The sequence below is a fragment of the Danio rerio genome, chromosome 6, assembly GCF_052040795.2.
Source record: "Danio rerio strain M-AB ecotype USA chromosome 6, GRCz13ab, whole genome shotgun sequence".
Taxonomy (NCBI): Eukaryota; Metazoa; Chordata; class Actinopteri; order Cypriniformes; family Danionidae; genus Danio; species Danio rerio.
The window spans coordinates 57552501-57570784 of NC_141026.1; the positions used below are offsets into that span (position 1 = coordinate 57552501).

Consider the following 18284-nt stretch of genomic DNA (forward strand, 5'->3'; position numbering starts at 1 on the left):
TATTTCACAGACTTTTCCTAGATTATTACGATCAAATTCGTTCAATTAAGTTACATGCTAAGAGTTTACAAAGAAACACTGTTATTATACAGACTTTTCCTACATTATTATGATCAAACACCATCAATAAAGTGACTGCACTAAAAGTTCAAGAGAAAACAATGTTATTTAAAAGAATTTTCCCTAAATCATTACGATTAAACACCTTTAATAAAATGCCAAGACATGCTCATGATCGTAATTTAACAGTTTTATTTTGGATCAAAAAATTTTGGAAAAAACAACAAACGAGATACAACTGATTAAAATTCTCAACTTTAAAATTACAGTTGATACATTTTATTGAATAGTGTTTATGTGAATCAAGTAGAGGTTTAAGTTATATGGAATGATTCAGTTACAGATCTAAAATGAAATGGAAGTGTAACATGAAGGGGACGCTGACAAAGGAGTGCAGATCCAAATGCAGGTTTTACACAGAGATGGTCAGGCAAACAACAGTCAACACAGGGGCAAACAGATGTAACATTATGCAGGGAATCCAGAGTCATGGTCAAAAAACAAGCAAATGGTCAGTCCCGGCAGCAAACAACGCAAACAATTAACAAACAAAGCAAGGCAAAAGAAGAGAAACGTGTCATAATGTTCACAGTAACAAGACTAAGCAATTGGTCTAAGCTGCTTTTAAAGTGCATGTAATCAGTTCATAACGATCCTCCGACTGTGTGTGTGTAATCCAGAACAGGTGCACTTAGTGTGTAACTTAATTGAACGGATTTGATCGTAATAATCTAGGAAAAGTCTGTATAATAACAGTGTTTTTCTGTAAACATTTTGATGAAAATATCGGTAGATTTATTTATTTATTTTTTTTTACAGAGCAAGTAATTACAATTTATGACTTTAATTTTACGTAATTTTAAATGTACTTGGAAAAACAGGAAAAAACACTGTAAATAATACGGCAGTTTAATTGTATAAAACAGACAAATTGCTGTAATTTATTATTACTTGTATAGTACATAAAATAACAGTCCAGCTGTTAATTTACAGACATTGTTTGTAATTTTTATGGATTTTTTAATAAAATTTAAAATAACAGAAAAAAAAACTGTATAAATAATACTCTAATTTCCCTGCATAAAAAACAAAAATGTCAGTAATTTGTCTTTAATGATAAAGTACCTAAAATGAGAGTCAAACTGTGAATTTAGAGAGATTGTTTGTCATTTTACTAAGTTCTACATATAATTTTAAATGACAAAAAAATACTGTAAAAAATTTAGGGATATTTTCTGTAAAATTTGTTTTTTTTTACAGTGTGTTTTATAAACAATTTATTGAATCTGTTTTATCTTTCCTCATTGTAGCTTGGTATGTTAAACAAGAACAGGTTGAGTAGCCTGGTGAAGGTGGCAGGCAAGATCATTGGTTTCAACCAAACTGAATCTAATGCTATTTTACCATACTGGCAGGGGAGGACTGAAACTAAAAATCAGCTCTGGCACTGTAGCCACTAACCCACATTACCACACCGACACAGCCCCATCCTTGGACACGGACATTCACAATTTATATTGGTGTCCAGATGGTGAAATAATATAGGCAGTACCATATGTATTAGATATTTAAACATTTAATGTATGTGATGGAACAAAAACAACCCATTTATGACAAATTTATACATGCAATCATTTCATTCATTCATTTTCTTTTTGGCTTAGTCCCTTTATTAATCTGCAATCGCCACAGCGGAATGAACCGGCAACTTATCCAGCTTATCCTTATACACTCTAAAAACTGCGATCACAAACTGAGGGGACGGGGGGAGTCGGTGGAGCGAGGAAGCGATCAAAAATTGAGGAGCGGGGAAGGAGGCGCGGGGTGGAGTGACAACGGGGGGAAGCCTTCACAAACTGAGGAGCGATCACAAACAAGCGGGGAGAGCGTCAAAGTAACCGGAAGTCATTCATTTTCAATGAGAATCGGCGGCGAGGAGCAGCGCAGCACATCTTTTCCGGTGTGGGCGTCTAGGAGAGTTGAAATCAAGTCAACTTTATGGTAATCAGTTATGACGCAGTTCGGCGGCAAGCAATCAGTGTGAAGTAGTCCACCGCTTTAGAGGAGTTCAGAAAACACAGTTCTGTAAACATTGGTTCCGACCACAGTTGTTCCCAGGGGTTTGATTATTGCGGTTGCCAGGTTTTCAAATCGTGACGACGTGGGGCCCCCTAATCACGCGGGGCCCTCTGAGGTGCGTGCCCTGCGGGCCCGTCCGCTACGCCACTGAATCGGCTATATGAAAAGAGAATTATGAGTAGGGCGGGAGGTCATTCCAGACATCCCAAGTCTTCCGAAGGTTTCGGGAGTCTCCTGCAAATGCCCAGGGACTCCCGGATGCCCTCAAATGAGTGATAATCTCCCGGAAACCGCGCATCTCCCTCCCAGTCCTCAAATACGTCACGCACCCTTCTCACCTCTCCTCACCGCATCCCTCTTTTAGTTCGTTTAGAAACTTTGCCGTGTGAAAGCAAACCGCACCAAGAGCAAAGAGCAACAATATAACAATTGTAATCTCTGTTTCGGAACAACTGAATCAATTCACAGGTGTAAAAAAAAGAAATAAATATTTTGTTAAATAAATGTTGTGTTATCGAGAATGTGAAATCGCAAAATTGGCACTGTTTATTTATTTGCAATAATAAAACAAATTAATGGCTAATAATAAAAAACCAAGAATTAAAACATTTATTGGCTCACTTGAGAGCAATTATAGCGATATGCAAATGATATTTGAAACAATTTTTTTCCCAATTGTATAGTAAATTGCATTTTCCAAAACAACTATATAACAAAACAACTACTATATGCTGAAGCATGCTAATAGGACTTTTAATTTGCCAGGAACTTGGGTCAAGCGCTTCCGACGAACTGTTTGCCAATGCAAGTCAGCAATCTCCACTAGCTGAGTGATATCCGATGTAAAGTGGGGCTCAGATTGTACAAAAAGCACTGCATTAAATAACACTTCCCCCGCCATGTCTTTATAATAATAAATTAAATTTATTTTACCCCAGTATACTCAATGGAGCTTCTGCGCTAGCCTGCTGATTCTGACGGGCGCGTGCAAGTAAACAGCTTTTTGTCTCGTTTTACGCTTGAGCAACTAAATCAATGCCAAAGCTTTTTTAACTGAATGTATTTTAATGACATTACAACATCGATGCTGTATAAGGAACCGTATAAAAATGGAAAAAAGTTCAAAATAACAGGTCACCGGAGGTTTGGTGAAAACACTAGCTCGACATACAGTATACCCTATTGATAGAATCAGAAAAATATCAATCTGTTTCATATTTTAATTGAGGGAAAATACATGTGTTATGTATGTGACAAAAAAAGTGAGTTTATAGTATACAATAATCTTTGTATAAATTCTATGAATAATACTGCACCCCCAAAAAAAAAAATAGTGCTAATAAAAATGGTAAGAGTTGGCTCAGTACAGAACAAAAGTATAGATTTTTTTTTACATGTTTGCATTTATGGGGAAAAAGCTTGGTTATGGATGTGACATCTCTCCATTATGCATGTGACAGATGTGACATTGACACTTGTGCGACTTAAGCAAATCAAAAAAAAAAAAAAAAAGTTAAAAAACATTGACAGAGACATGTTTTAGTGTTTTTACAGTGAATTTGAGACATCTGGTTTCACTTGAAGAAGACACAGGATCTCAGGATTATCAAAACACATATATTTAATTACAAAACTTACGGAGATGAACATAGGAAGAGCATGGAGTGAAGACAGACATCGACATAGAGAGAATACCAGAACATGACTCAACGGAACACAGGACTATAAATGCACAGTGGATGATGAACTGATTAAACACAGGGGATGAACACAGGTGGAACAGATGAACATTAACTAGTGGCGGGAACTGAAACAAAGAAGCACATGGTGAGGGTCACATGAGGAAAACAAACACACGAGGAAGACAGGTTGTGACAAAATTACAGTATTTATACAATAATAGCCTACACATGTTTGTTTTTACATGGTGAGGTTGACATTCACATGGAAATGCTCCTGTATTACGTTAGCCACAACTATAAAATAATTAATGGGCTACTAATTGCTCCTTTTGAGTGTAATCTTGATAAAATGACTTTAAAAAATGTCTCTCCTGTAATCACTAATTATAGAAATAGAAGGTCAGTTGTCAAAATATGTGGGAAAACTATAAATCTTCTGAGCTCCAGGATAGATTTTAGTTTTCAGATTGCAGCGTGCAGACCTGTACTGCCATTCAACTGAATCCAATCTCAGAGACTGCTGGCAGTGAATTAGGTGAAATCCTCCAGAAAAAAAATAAATAAATAAATTAAAAAAAAAAAAAACATATATATATATATATATATATATATATATATATATATATATATATATATATATATATATATATATATATAAATAATAATAATATTAATAAATAAAACCCTGAAATGTGATGTCCATTGTAAAATCTTGCACACATAAAACAACTTCTAATTACCTTTTATTTAGCAGATACTATTTGGTTGTACTTGTGTTTTTTTCTGTAAAGACAAGGGTTCATTTATATAATTATACTATAATGTAAAAATATAAACTTTACAATAATAAAGAATAATTAGTTATTGCACATGAAAAACTGTACTTTAAAAGCAAATAACTGTAAACACACAGAGCGATTTTACAAAATAAAGCATTAAAACCTTAAATTTATGATGATAAACCTGAAAGTTGAATGATTTTCTGTGTAAATTTACAGAATTGATCAGTTTTTCTCCATTTTAAATCCAAGTTATTAACAGAAATAAACTGAAATTGAACGCATTTTGAGTCTGTTTTGTATTATTGCAGTTTTTGCTTGTAATTTACTATAATATCTCTATTTTTATAACATTGCATTATAAAATATACAGCTAACTGTATGGGCCCTATCATTCACCCGGCGCATTGCGGCGCAAGACGCGACGCAAATGTTGTTTGCTAGTTTCAGCTTGGCGCAAGAGTCGTTTTGACATTTTGCCCCAAGCTGTTCAAATAGCAAATGCATTTGCGCTCATATGTGCGCCCATAGATGTTCTGCTCTAAAAAAGGAGGCGCATTGGTATTTTGAGGAACTATAATAGTCTGTTCAATAGACAAGCTTAGAGGAGGTCTAAAGTCCAGCGCAGAGCGCGTTAGTTATGCGCCTCCCTTACACACTGCTTAATACACACAGTATGTACAACAATACGCAAATATCTTTACAGATGAAAAATTTAATTTTATTAAAGGATTAAAAATAAAAAACAAAAGGATTAAAATATTTTTAAAAATATTATTTTCTAGCCTACATAAATATAAAAATCATACTTTCATGCCTTCTTCAAGTCAAGGGGCTTTTTCAATTTATTCATAACAATTTGCTTGTGTATAATGTTATTATTATCATTAATATTATCATTAGTATTATTTATTATATCCATATTTATATTTATTTTATCAAAAACATGCTTAGATTAGTCCACCTGCCAGGTTTTAGACCATATGGGGCACAGCATGTGTATTAGGATATAACTTTATTATTGTTAATTTATTATTTGCTAGAAATTAGAACTGAATTTAGAAAAAGTTTTGAAACAAATATTTGCGCTTAACAAACCAAATTAATTATTTATAGGCTAATTGATGTCTGTGCGTATGACACGTTTGCCTATCCACGAGAGTGAAAGTGAAAGTAAAGAATGAGAAGGCTCGTCTCTCATCCTGGCGCTGTAGATGCTCCGTTTAACTGTTTTCTCTCAAGTGAAAGTTTCTCTCAGCTTTTCCACTTACAAAATCTGTCATGTAAATAGCAAATGCGCTTATGGCTCAACGCAGCTGACTCTTAAAGGGAATGAGAGATGAGACTCTGATTGGTTTATTCTCAAAACACACCTATAACTCATTAAGAGATTAAGCTCAACCCTGTTAGACCATGTGCCAAGGCACAAAGCAGATTTTTCCGTCCTTAAAATAGCAAAAGTGGATTCTGACACACCCTTAATGCTTTTGTGGCCTGGGACTTGAGCATGGATCGTCAAAATCGAGCTCTATGAGTCTGTGTGTGTGTGTGTGTGAATGAGTGTGTATGGATGTTTCCCAGTTCTGGGTTGCAGCTGGAAGGGCATCCGCCGTATTAAACATATGCTAGATAATTTGGAGGTGGCACCCCTGATGAATTAAGGGACTAAGCTGAAGGAAAATGAACAAATGAATGAAATTGTTAATTTTATTTTTACTCATTAACTAGGTTAATTTTATAAATTGAATACGTTTATATTTGATGTAAATAAATGAACGAATAAATAAATACATTGAGATTTAAAGAGAAAAAAATTTGATTCGAGTAAATTGTTTCATGGAAAATTGCAATGTTGCGAGATGCTAGAAATATGAGAAGTTAATTATTTTATAATCATATTTCACATGTTTATAACAAAAACAGTTTGATAATAATATAATTTCTTAAAACAATTTTAAATGGGTATTTAAATAATATATTTATTTAATTTATTTCAATAAATTTAATGAATGAAAAATAAAATTCAATAAAAATAATTTAATCAAAATTTATTTTAATTATTTTTTAATATATTTAGATGTTTTTATTAAATATATTTTATATTAAATATTATTGAATTTACTTAAATAATTTTTAAAAAGTTATTTATAGGATTTTTAACAAACAAAAGTTAAAAAAGACAATAACAGTACAAAGAAAAAAAAGTATATAGCAGTACAAAATTGATTAAAGAATAAAAATAAACCACACTATAACCCTGATATTGTACAACACAGTATATGATGTGCATAAACAATAAATGATGAGCATTAATTTTTCAAGTTGAGCATATAAATAGGTCGGTAACAGAAGTTGAGGTTGACAGCATGGTGTGTTATGTATTAAATAAATTTTTAAATTAATATGTAAGATAAAAAAAATACAGCTAACTTTTGCACTGATAAGCTGGATAAACAAACAACCTCTAATTCCAGCTAATAAACATTCACTATCATTGTGCTTCAGTGTGTGGGGTTCGTTTCAAGGGCTTTCAAAGTGATATTCAGATAGAAAGTTTGTACGTGTGTGTGTGTGTGTGTGTGTGTGGCAGCCAGTAATTACTAACACATCGTGAGTAAAGGTCTGCCAGCTTGATAAATGGGGACTCAGTATACGTCCATCAACACAGCACCCAAAAACACCTCCACTGAAATGTGTCCCTTGAACCTTGAACAAGGACACTGTCAATAAAACACAATTATCCCAGAGTCCAAAAAAGGGCAGACAGGAAAACTCGGTTCAATCCACAGCGGACGACTGGACGACCACACACACACACACACACACACACACACACACACACACACACACACACACACACTTTCTCAAGGGCTCGTGAAAGCACTTTTCAATTCACACAGTTGATTAAATGTGATCTAATAGGCGTCTGAGTGAAAGTCCCACGTGACTCTTTGGAGTGAAGAAAACATGCGCTGAATAACTGATCAGAGTTCAGTCGCTCACGTCACTGAAACTACAGTAAGAGCAGCAGGAAACTGGACATTTACTTCGTATGAAGACAATAGTATTCATTCATTCATTTATTTATTTTTTCTTCAGCTTGGTCCATTATTTATCACGGGTCGCCACAGCGGAATGAACCACCAACTATTACAGCATAGGTTTTACACAGCGGATGCCCTTTCAGCTGCAACCCAGTACTAGGAAACACCCATACACTCTCATTCACACATACACACACACACATACACTACGAACATGTTTGTTTACTTAATTCACCTATATCGCATGTCTTTGGACTGTGGGGGAAACCGGAGCCCATGCCAACACAGGGAGAACATGCAAACTCCACACAGAAATGCCAACTGACCCAGCCAAGACTCAAACCAGTGACCTTCTTGATAACTATGCCAACGACAATAGTATTAAAGAGCATTTGAAGAAAATATTGATTAATACTTTGATGCCAGGTGGTTGATATAAGGTTGCAGATATGTTCTGATTGATTATTTGAATGCAATGTGAGTCTGTCTCATCCAAAAAATGCAATAGTCATTCATTCATTTTCTTGTCGGCTTAGTCCCTTTATTAATCCGGGGTCGCCACAGCGGAATGAACCCCCAACTTATCCAGCAAGTTTTTATGCAGCGAATGCCCTTTCAGCCGCAACCCATCTCTGGGAAACATTCACACACATTCACACACACACACACACACACTCATACACTACGGACATTTTAGCCTACCCAATTCACCTGCACCACATGTCTTTGGACTGTGGGGGAAAATGGAGCACCTGGAGGAAACCCACGCGAAGGCAGAGAGAACATGCAAACTCCACACAGATACGCCAACTGAGCCAAGGTTCGAACGAGCGACCCAGCAACCTTCTTGCTGTGAGGCGACAGCACTACCTACTGCGCCACTGCCTCACCCATAAAATGCAATATGTTAATTATATTTTACTCATTAAAATGAATTAAATTCATTTTATAAATTAAATATTCTTAATTTTGATTTAAATACATGAACAAATAAATACGTACATTGAGTTAAAAAAAAACTATAAAAATACTACAATTATTTAATAGAAATATGCAATGGTGCGAAATGCAAGATAGTTAAAAACTAGAAAAGTCAATTATTTTACTACTTTAATAATATTTCACATGTTTATAATATTAATAGTATAATAATTTGACATTTTCACAATATTTTTTGGGAATTAATTAAATGTGTTGTAATCAATTACAAAACAATATTATTAATAATAATAATAATAATAATAATAATAATAATAACAATAATAACAATACTATTACTACTAGTACTAATAATAATGCTAATAATAATAATGATAATGATAATAATAATGATAGTAATAATAATAATGATAATAACAATGCTAATTATATAAATAATGATAATGCTAATAATGCTAATAATAATAATAATGCTAATAATAATGCTAATAATAATAATAATGCTAATAATGCTTATAATAATAATAATAATAATAATAATAATAATGCTATTAATAATAATAATAATAATAATAATAATAATAATAATAATAATAATAATAATAATAATAATTATTATTATTATAATGAGTGTTTCCCAAAGATGGGTTGCGGCTTCATTCCGCTGTGGTCACCCCAGGATTAATAATGGGACTAAGCAGACAAGAAAATGAATGAATTAATAATAATAATAATAATAATAATAATAATAATAATAATAATAATAATAATAATGTGTGTGTGTGTGTGTGTGTGTGTGTATATATATATATATATATATATATATATATATATATATATATATATATATATATATATATATATATATGTGTATGTATGCATGTGTGAATGTGTTTTCCCAGTACTGGGTTGCAGTTGAAAGGGCATCCACTTTGTAAAACATTTGCTGGATAAGTTGGTGATTCATTCCACTGTGGCCACCACTGACTAAAGGGACTAAACTAAAGGAAAACGAATGAATAAATAACTGAATGAATAATTTTTTTATAATTAATTTAGTTTATAGAATTTTTTGTTCATTTATTATGTAGCATAAAATACTCCATGGCAACATCTAGAGGGCTTAGAAACACTGATATATAGACTATCGCATTGTACACCTATTATTAATCAACAAAAATAATTAATAATCATGAAAAATAAGATCAATAATCTCAAAGACACATAAAAGTCTGTTAATAAAGCCAGTCATATCTGAATAAGACGAATGCTTCTTTTTGATGAACCCTTTTCACAAGACTGTTATGGCGAGTTTAACGGTCATCAGCATCTTAAATCCTTAAAAGTTTTAAATATTTTGATTTTTTAAAAAGTGTGTGAACATTTATATGTGTTTATGTATGTATTATATCATCTTTGCTTTAAATTACAAACAAACGAATGAGGTGAGGTGTTTCTAGTGCAGCGTTTATGAAGGCAGGACACTAAATGTGACGTTGTTCTCTCTTCCGGCTGCCGTTATCAGTCTCACGCTATTGTTTTCCTCTTTCTGACAGTCTTGATAACACATTTGTGAAGTTTTTCTTTTATTATTTCAGCAAATAGGATTATAAAAATATGATTTGTTGTGCTCTCCTATTCACTGTGTTGTAAGTTTACTATGATGACTTCCGCTGCTGAAAAACCCAGAACTGTGGAAAGCGTCCATTACCTTTAGATACCAGTTTATTTTTGTTCATACTGCATGAATATGGTCATCTGAATAGTGATTTTGCAAAGCGCACACGTGTTTACATCTGCTTATTACACTGGCTTTGAGCATGACTCATCCAATCAGAATCTAAAGCCACAACTATATGTTTTAGAAATTAGAGTTAATTACAGTCATTGTGGCTAACTATTATATTTGGAAGACAATCTGACATGATGAATAGAGCAAAGACAATAAGAAGTGCGGAGAGAAAAGATGCTTCCCTCCGGCATATTTTTAACCTTCATAACAGACTGAAATTAGGACCCTTCAGATGGGAAACACACACACATACACACACAGAGAACAAGTCATCCGTGCGCTCAAAGCGACAGCAGATGGCAAACTGGGAAACAAGACTTTTAATTTAATTAACCTGAAAATAAATAAGAAGGGCTGAATAATGCATGCCATTAAATTCAATATCAGCCATGCAAATGCGCAATTCTGTGTGGGGTGATTTGATTTCTGAAGCAAGGATTAATTTGGCTATTAATGTAATCTAATATAATGTGGCTTTATGCATCGTGTATAAACAACAGCGATAATTATGGTCTACGATAAGACCCTGAATTAAGTAAAACTCACATATAAAACTCAACTAAAATAAAATAAATTGAATAAAACTAAATTAATGACTTTTTTTTTTTTTTTTTTACAAAATATGTCCATGGAATGAATAATAATTAAATACATTATAAATATCAGTTAGTTACTTTACTGTTAAAGGGGTCGTTGTCACCGACTCGGTCCCAGTCATTCCCCTTGAGGTCACCATCACCGGACTTCTAAACCGTTACGTCATGCTCATACACTGATTGCTACACACACCTGCAGCACATCACACTGATGATCCATGCAACACTTATAAGCAGCTCACACACTCAGTCCTGTGCGAAGTCTTGTTCTGCCCTGTCTGACATTACTGAGCGTTATTTCCTTGCCTGATCTCCCGTGTATTATCTGGACTGTATATCGACCTTGCCTGCCTCGAACCTTGCTTGTATCCTTGACTTTGATCCACGCCGCCTGCCCTGAACCCAGCCTGATATCTCGCCTCTGATCCACGCCGCATGCCTCTGACCCATGCCTGCTATCTCACTCTTTGACAGCCAGCCGCCTGCCTATAGACCCATACTAATTACGTTTGATGTGAGTTCGCACGCTAGTGCGTATTGTGTGATTGTGATTAAACTGTGTTTAATAAATACACTGCAAATGGATCCCTCCGTGTCCGACTCCTCGTTACAGACGTATTATGCAAATATCACCTTTATTAGAGGTTTAAACATGGCTGTGTGGGAGCAGTGTGTGAATTTAGCAGCTTCTAATGGTAAAAATGTATTAATTTTATTATTTATGATCACACAAGATAAAAACTGTCTGCAGAAACACTTTGATCGACATTCTCCCCTTGTACGTGTCATCAGAGAGGGAAAGCCCTGCCCATTAGTGACCATCTCTCACTCATTAGCATTAGTTATCTTTTTCAATCTGCCACTATGCTGACACAATGGGCTCTATTTTAATGATCTAGACCAGGGGTGTCGCTAGACCACATTTACTGGGGCACGTGACACAGTTAAAATCACCAGTGCCCAGGGATTCTCAAAAGGTTTGGCCATGGGACCCACATTTTTACATGGTCATCAAGCCGAGACCCAAATTTTTAGGAACTATAATACAATTTTAGGAATTATAATTCATTTGTATTTATTTGTTACATAAACAATTAGTGACAGATAAATCATAAGAAAAAATCATAATGCTGAGTTTATATCAGACGCAGAACATGCGTCAAGCGAGAGAAATTTGCATGTAAAGTCAATGCAAACGTGCGAATAGACATCCTGAGGCGCGATACATGTAAATGGCGGGGCACGAACGACGCGAATTGCGCGATAGGTGTTGCTCGAGTTTGAAAATGTGAACTTAGGCGGACATTCGTGCCAATCAGCAGCTTGCTCTTGTGGGGGCGTGATTGTAGCGTATCGCCTGTTGTCATTGTCCCGGGGATAGTCCTCCAGCCTACAACAAAAAAAGTTCATCAAACTGGGCTCGGCTCAGTCAGAAGCACCGCTGAAAGCCTCCGTCAGGTGTAGTTTCTGGAGAAGTTTATGAACTCACAGAGCTGGATGCACCTCTGAAAGAATCCAGTGGAGTCAGACACGGCCCTAAACGTATCGACGCTGTTTTTCAGCCTTCATAAAGCACATAAACACTGTTATTTTCTCCATAAAATCCATGTTAGCCATTTAGCAACGAAGCTAGAGTGACATGGGCAAACAAAAGCCCTGCCCATCACGCGAATCCGCGTCTGTTCTGATGTGAAGTTGACGCACGAATGAAGCGGATTTGACGCGCGAATGAAGCGAGTAAACTCCAATGTTCATGCGGCTATTTATATTTCGTGCATATCACGATTTATCCGCGCGTTCCGCGTCTGGTGTGAACTCAGCATAAGATTATTATCATAAGATAAATCATAATATTACAAAGTAAAAAACAACAAATACTGTAAACAGTGGTTAGGTTGAGGAAAGGTTCAGTTATCATGAACAGAACTGAATTGTTATTAAAACATGTTGTCTGGTTTCTAAATGTCGTTTTAATTTAGAAGGTTTCATGCCCTCTTATTAGAGCACCTCGCTACATATGACACACTGAGGCTTTAAGTCTTTTTTGTCGTCAATATATGTAAATCCGTACTTTACATATTCAGGGTCGTGCTTGCGCTTCAACATATTTGTTGCTATAATTAAATGAAATTTTACATTTCATACGGTACGGTTGTTGCATGCCCATTTCAAAATAAAAGTTCGGTATAAGCAAAATAAGTAAAAAATTAAACTTTTGTTGTTGTTTTTGACCACACACTCCGCGACCCACTGAAAATGTTTCAATGTTCCAAAAGTGGGTAGCGACCCACCAGATGAGAAACACTGCCAGTGCCCCAGTAAATGCTTTGCGATACGATTTCCTTTATCATTCATTCATTCATTTTCTTGTCGGCTTAGTCCCTTTATTAATCTGGGGTCGCCACAGCTGAATAAACCACCAATTTATCCAGCAAGTTTTTACGCAGCGGATGCCCTTCCAGCCGCAACCCATCTCTGGGAAACATCCACACACACACTCATACACTCCGGACAGTTTAGCCTACCCAATTCACCTGTACCGCATGTCTTTGGACTGTGGGGGAAACCGGAGCACCCGGAGGAAACCCACGCGAAGGCAGGTAGATCATGCAAACTCCACACAGAAACGCCAACTGAGCCACTGCCTCGCTGATTTCCTTTATATGCAAGTGTATTTATTAAGAGTGGTAATCCCAGAGTAAAGACTTATTCTTAAATTCTATATGTGCAACCAAACCAACGCTAATGAAAGCAATGTAGTTTAATCAAAAAGCAAAGTGTGCGCAAAAAACCCAAACCCGCCCGCCTCATGCAGTGCTCCTGCTTGATGCTAACGCGCTGCTCTAGATGAAAGTCGCGGTTGTGAACATGCACGCCGGAAAAATTGCTGCAGCGGCACGCAGTGAGTGTTGCAAGTCAACAAAACAAAGTTTAAATATTATGATGGTGATCTTATATATACTAAGCATGGCTCTTGATATAATTTTTGTATGAAGCAAAAAGAAGGGATATAAGGGAGGTAGGACTTAGGCCCAATCCCAATTCTACTCCTTAGCCCTTCCCCTTACCCCTCGTTTTGCGCGTGCACGCCAAGGGTTAGGGGTATCCCAATTCTCTTTAGCTTGAAGGCGTAGGGCTTAGGGGAAGGGGTGAATAGCCCTTCGAACAAAGATTTTTCAGGACCACACTTGAAACCAAGGGGTAAGAAAATTTCCCAGAATACACCAGCCACAACAGCAGTATTGCTGCACCCGGAAGTAAAAAGACTGCTTCCTGCTTTGCTACTGTTCGGACGTCTTTGCCTACTGCTCCGCTCCTTGCACTCCTGCTTTTTTATTTTATAATCTAATTTTAACTTGAGCCTATCAGCACAGTGCTCAAACGAAACAGCTTGAAGATCAACATCGAATCTACAAACTTTCTGGAGTACAACTTTACTTTTATTTAGAGGAATTATCGTCTAAACAATCCTCCCGCTACCAGCTGCTTTCATTCCTGAGACGGGAAAACACGGCTGTGAAAATGGCTCTGGATCATATTGATTTGGAATCTCACTGCTGCACCAACTGCCACTAACTTTTACAAAAGATTGCAGTTCTTGAAACAAAGTTACTTGCGATCCAACCAGAGCTGCCGAATTACACAGGACCGGTTCATCGTGGAGCCTCACAGCATTCAGCCGGTAAGCCCTATAAATCTACTCCAGCTACTGTTTTGAGAACAGAAAAACAGATTGAAACTGTTGAAAATCAGCGTGAACTATGGCACAAACAAGGTGCGAGACCAAAGGGTACTCGTGGGGTCAGATCACGAAGGTCATACGCTGCTGCATTAGCGTTCTCTACCCCAAATACAGCTCGGACTCAAATACAGCTTCAGAACAGATATGAAGTTTTGAGTAATATGGGTGAAGATTCCCCAAATGCAGTTAGACAGAGATCGCATGACTCAGCAATTAACTTTGCTCTGAACAGAGGCTCAAGGCCGACTAGACAGCGGCATTCTGCTCCGATCGCAACAGAGATAAGAACACTGATTGTTGGAGACTCAATAATCAAAAATTTTAGGAGCAGAGATACCATGACATACTGCTTTCCTCATGCTACAGTTTCTGATATAAATAAAGAACTTGAGAACATATTAAGGAAACATGAGACTGCAAAACGGATTATCATCCATGTGGGGAAGAATGATATTCGGAAGGAGCAGTCAGAACTGCTCAAGAGAGATTTCTGTAAGCTTTTGGAAACAGTTGAAAGATTGAAAATTCAGCCGTTCATCAGTGGACCACTCCCTGCAAGAGGGACAAATATGTTTTCAAGGCTCCTTGGTCTAAATGCATGGCTGCAGAAAACATGTAACATGAAAAGACTGAATTTCATCGACAACTTCAATCTCTTCTGGAACCAAAGACAGCTGTTTACATCAGACGGCCTTCATCCAAACAAGCTTGGTGCAAAAGTGCTGAAAGACAACATCCTCTTCTCCCTCCATCATCCATCAGCTGTGTATGCCACTGAACTGAATGACACACACACACCTAGCAAATGTCCGGATGACCACAGGACTTCAAATCAGCTCCTGAGTGGACTTGTGGCTGACGCATCCTACAAGGACAGAGATAACACCACGCAGCCACAACAACCGCCGATAACGGACAAACTGCCGTCTGCACCCTGCACACTGAGCTCAACACAGGCAGACTGTGATGCATCAGAACAGCATCAAGTCTCAGCACTCATTGATGATCCCCAGGAAAACAGCCAGGTAAACATATCTCAGCAGCCAGAAACCCCAGACCCACAGCCTCTGTCACCGGACACACAGCCTCTGTCACCGGACACGTTCTCATTGTCATCTTGCTCGCCTCTCTTGGATTTTTCAAAAAAGATGGAGGAACTGGTGTGTGCTGGAACTAAACTCTCACACTCCATTGCTGCTAGCCCCCAGTTAGCAACCAAAAGTCAGCAAGCCACACGCCCATCTCTAAGCCCACCTCGCCCTACACCTAGGAAAGGCCTCAGGTCTTTGCGACAGCGCCAGGTCCCAAAAAACACCTCATCTTTAGCTGGTGAACTTAAAAACTGCCATTGATGTGTCTCGGGGGCCTGCTTAGATAACAGTGTCTTTATCAGATGTTTACAGAACAAGCAGGAACCCAGTGTGTCAGTAGCTTTCTCTACGCAGATATGTGTCTTATTACGTGACAGAAAACCAAAGACTCTTTCAGACCGTATAGCAAATCATTCAAATCTGGTGTCTATTAAATGTATATCTGAGACTTCTGTAGTGAAAACGACTAAAACTGTTAAGTTAGCACTTCTAAACATCAGATCACTCAATAATAAGTCACTTTTAGTCAATGATTTTATCAACACAAATTGCCTTGATTTTATGCTTTTAAATGAAACTTGGCTAGATGACAGTTGTAGCGCAGCAGTTCTGAATGAAGCAGCTCCTTTAAACTTTGCCTTTTTGAGTGTTTGCAGAGCTAATAGGAGAGGTGGAGGCATCGCTGCCCTGTTTAAAGATGTCTATGAATGTAAACAAGTGTCATTTGGTGACTATTTGTCTTTTGAATATCTGAGTATAGCACTAAAAGGGTCTCCACGCATCTTACTAATCATTATCTACAGACCTCCAAAATATTCTCCAGCTTTTATTGAGGATTTTACAGAGCTGTTATCAATAGTAACATCTGAATATGATCATTTTACTATTGCTGGGGATTTTAATATTCATATAGATAATCCAGAAATCAATGCTGTAAAAGAACTGATGACTGTTTTTAACACTTTTGATCTGACTCAGCATGTTCAAGGACCCACACACAATCGTGGACACACTCTTGATCTACTTATAACTAAGGGTTTACACATTTCATCGACTGTTGTTAAGGATGTGGCACTATCTGATCATTTCTGTATTTTCTTTGATATATTGATCACTCCAGCTATTAAAGACAGATCTGTCTCTGTCAGAAAGAGATGCATAAATGAGAACACTAGTGAGCAGTTTATGAAGGCCATATCGCTAGCACCAAGTATATCTGCAGACTCTGTTGATTCTCTCCTTGATTTGTTTAATTCTAAAATTGAAAATGTAATAAATGACATCGCTCCTGTTAAAGTTAGGAAGAGAACTGGCAAAGAGAGAGTCCCTTGGAGAAACTCAAGAGCAGTCCAAATGAAGAAAAGACAATGCAGGAAAGCTGAGCGTATGTGGAGAAAGACGAAACTAGTAGTCCATTATAATATCTATAAAGACAGTCTTCAGGCTTTTAATGTGGAACTAAAAACTGCTAGACAGACTTTCTTTTCAAACCTTATAAACAACAATGTAAATAATGCTCGCACACTCTTTGCAACAGTAGAGAGGCTCACAAACCCCCCCAGTCGGATTCCCAGTGAGCTCCTCTCTGTAAGCAATTGTAACGAATTTGCTAATTTTTTTACTGATAAGATCAATAATATCAGAAAGGCAATCAGCTCATCCAATCAGCCAAGTTGTGTCGATATCAAACAAACTCAACCACAACTTGAGAAGTCAGACATTATGTCTGATTTCATGGCAATTAACGGTAAAATCTTAGAAGAGATGGTGCAAATTATAAAAACATCAACCTGCAGTCTTGACACGCTCCCCACATCATTCTTCAAAACGGTGTTTACCTGTTTAGAAATGGATCTTCTAAAAGTGGTAAATGCTTCACTTCTATCAGGGATTTTTCCAAACTCACTTAAAACTGCAGTTGTTAAACCCCTCTTGAAGAAGAGCAACCTGGATAACACCCTATTGAGCAATTACAGGCCAATCTCAAATCTCCCTTTCATTGGCAAAATCATTGAAAAGGTTGTTTTCAACCAGGTTAACAAGTTCTTAAACTTCAGGGGGTGTTTAGACAATTTTCAATCTGGTTTCAGAGGACATCACAGTACAGAGAGCGCTCTTATAAAGATAATCAATGATATACGTCTAAACACAGATTCAGGTAAAATAACAGTGTTGGTATTGCTCGATCTCAGTGCTGCATTTGACACTGTCGACCACAGCATACTTCTGGATAGGCTGGAAAACTGGGTTGGGCTGTCTGGGACAGTCCTCAAATGGTTCAGATCTTACCTTGAAGGGAGAGGTTACTATGTCAGTATAGGTGATCATAGGTCGAGGTGGACACCCATGACATGTGGAGTCCCACAAGGCTCGATTCTGGCACCTCTCCTGTTCAACCTTTACATGCTCCCTCTGAGCCAAATAATGAGAAAGAATCAAATCTCCTACCACAGCTATGCTGATGACACTCAGATCTACCT

The 18284-nt window shown here is 36.8% G+C and overlaps 3 protein-coding genes across 20 annotated transcripts in view; 2 read left to right on the plus strand and 1 right to left on the minus strand.

The window, feature by feature from the left end:
* The window catches only part of slc12a5a (solute carrier family 12 member 5a), a 2560186-nt gene that overhangs the window by 1510107 nt on the left and 1031795 nt on the right, over positions 1–18284 (minus strand). The window lies entirely within an intron of this gene.
* Positions 1–18284, plus strand: part of nav1b (neuron navigator 1b) — a 947042-nt gene that overhangs the window by 750711 nt on the left and 178047 nt on the right. The window lies entirely within an intron of this gene.
* The window catches only part of LOC148679702 (uncharacterized), a 378972-nt gene that overhangs the window by 328067 nt on the left and 32621 nt on the right, over positions 1–18284 (plus strand). The gene's annotated exons all lie outside the window — the stretch shown is intronic.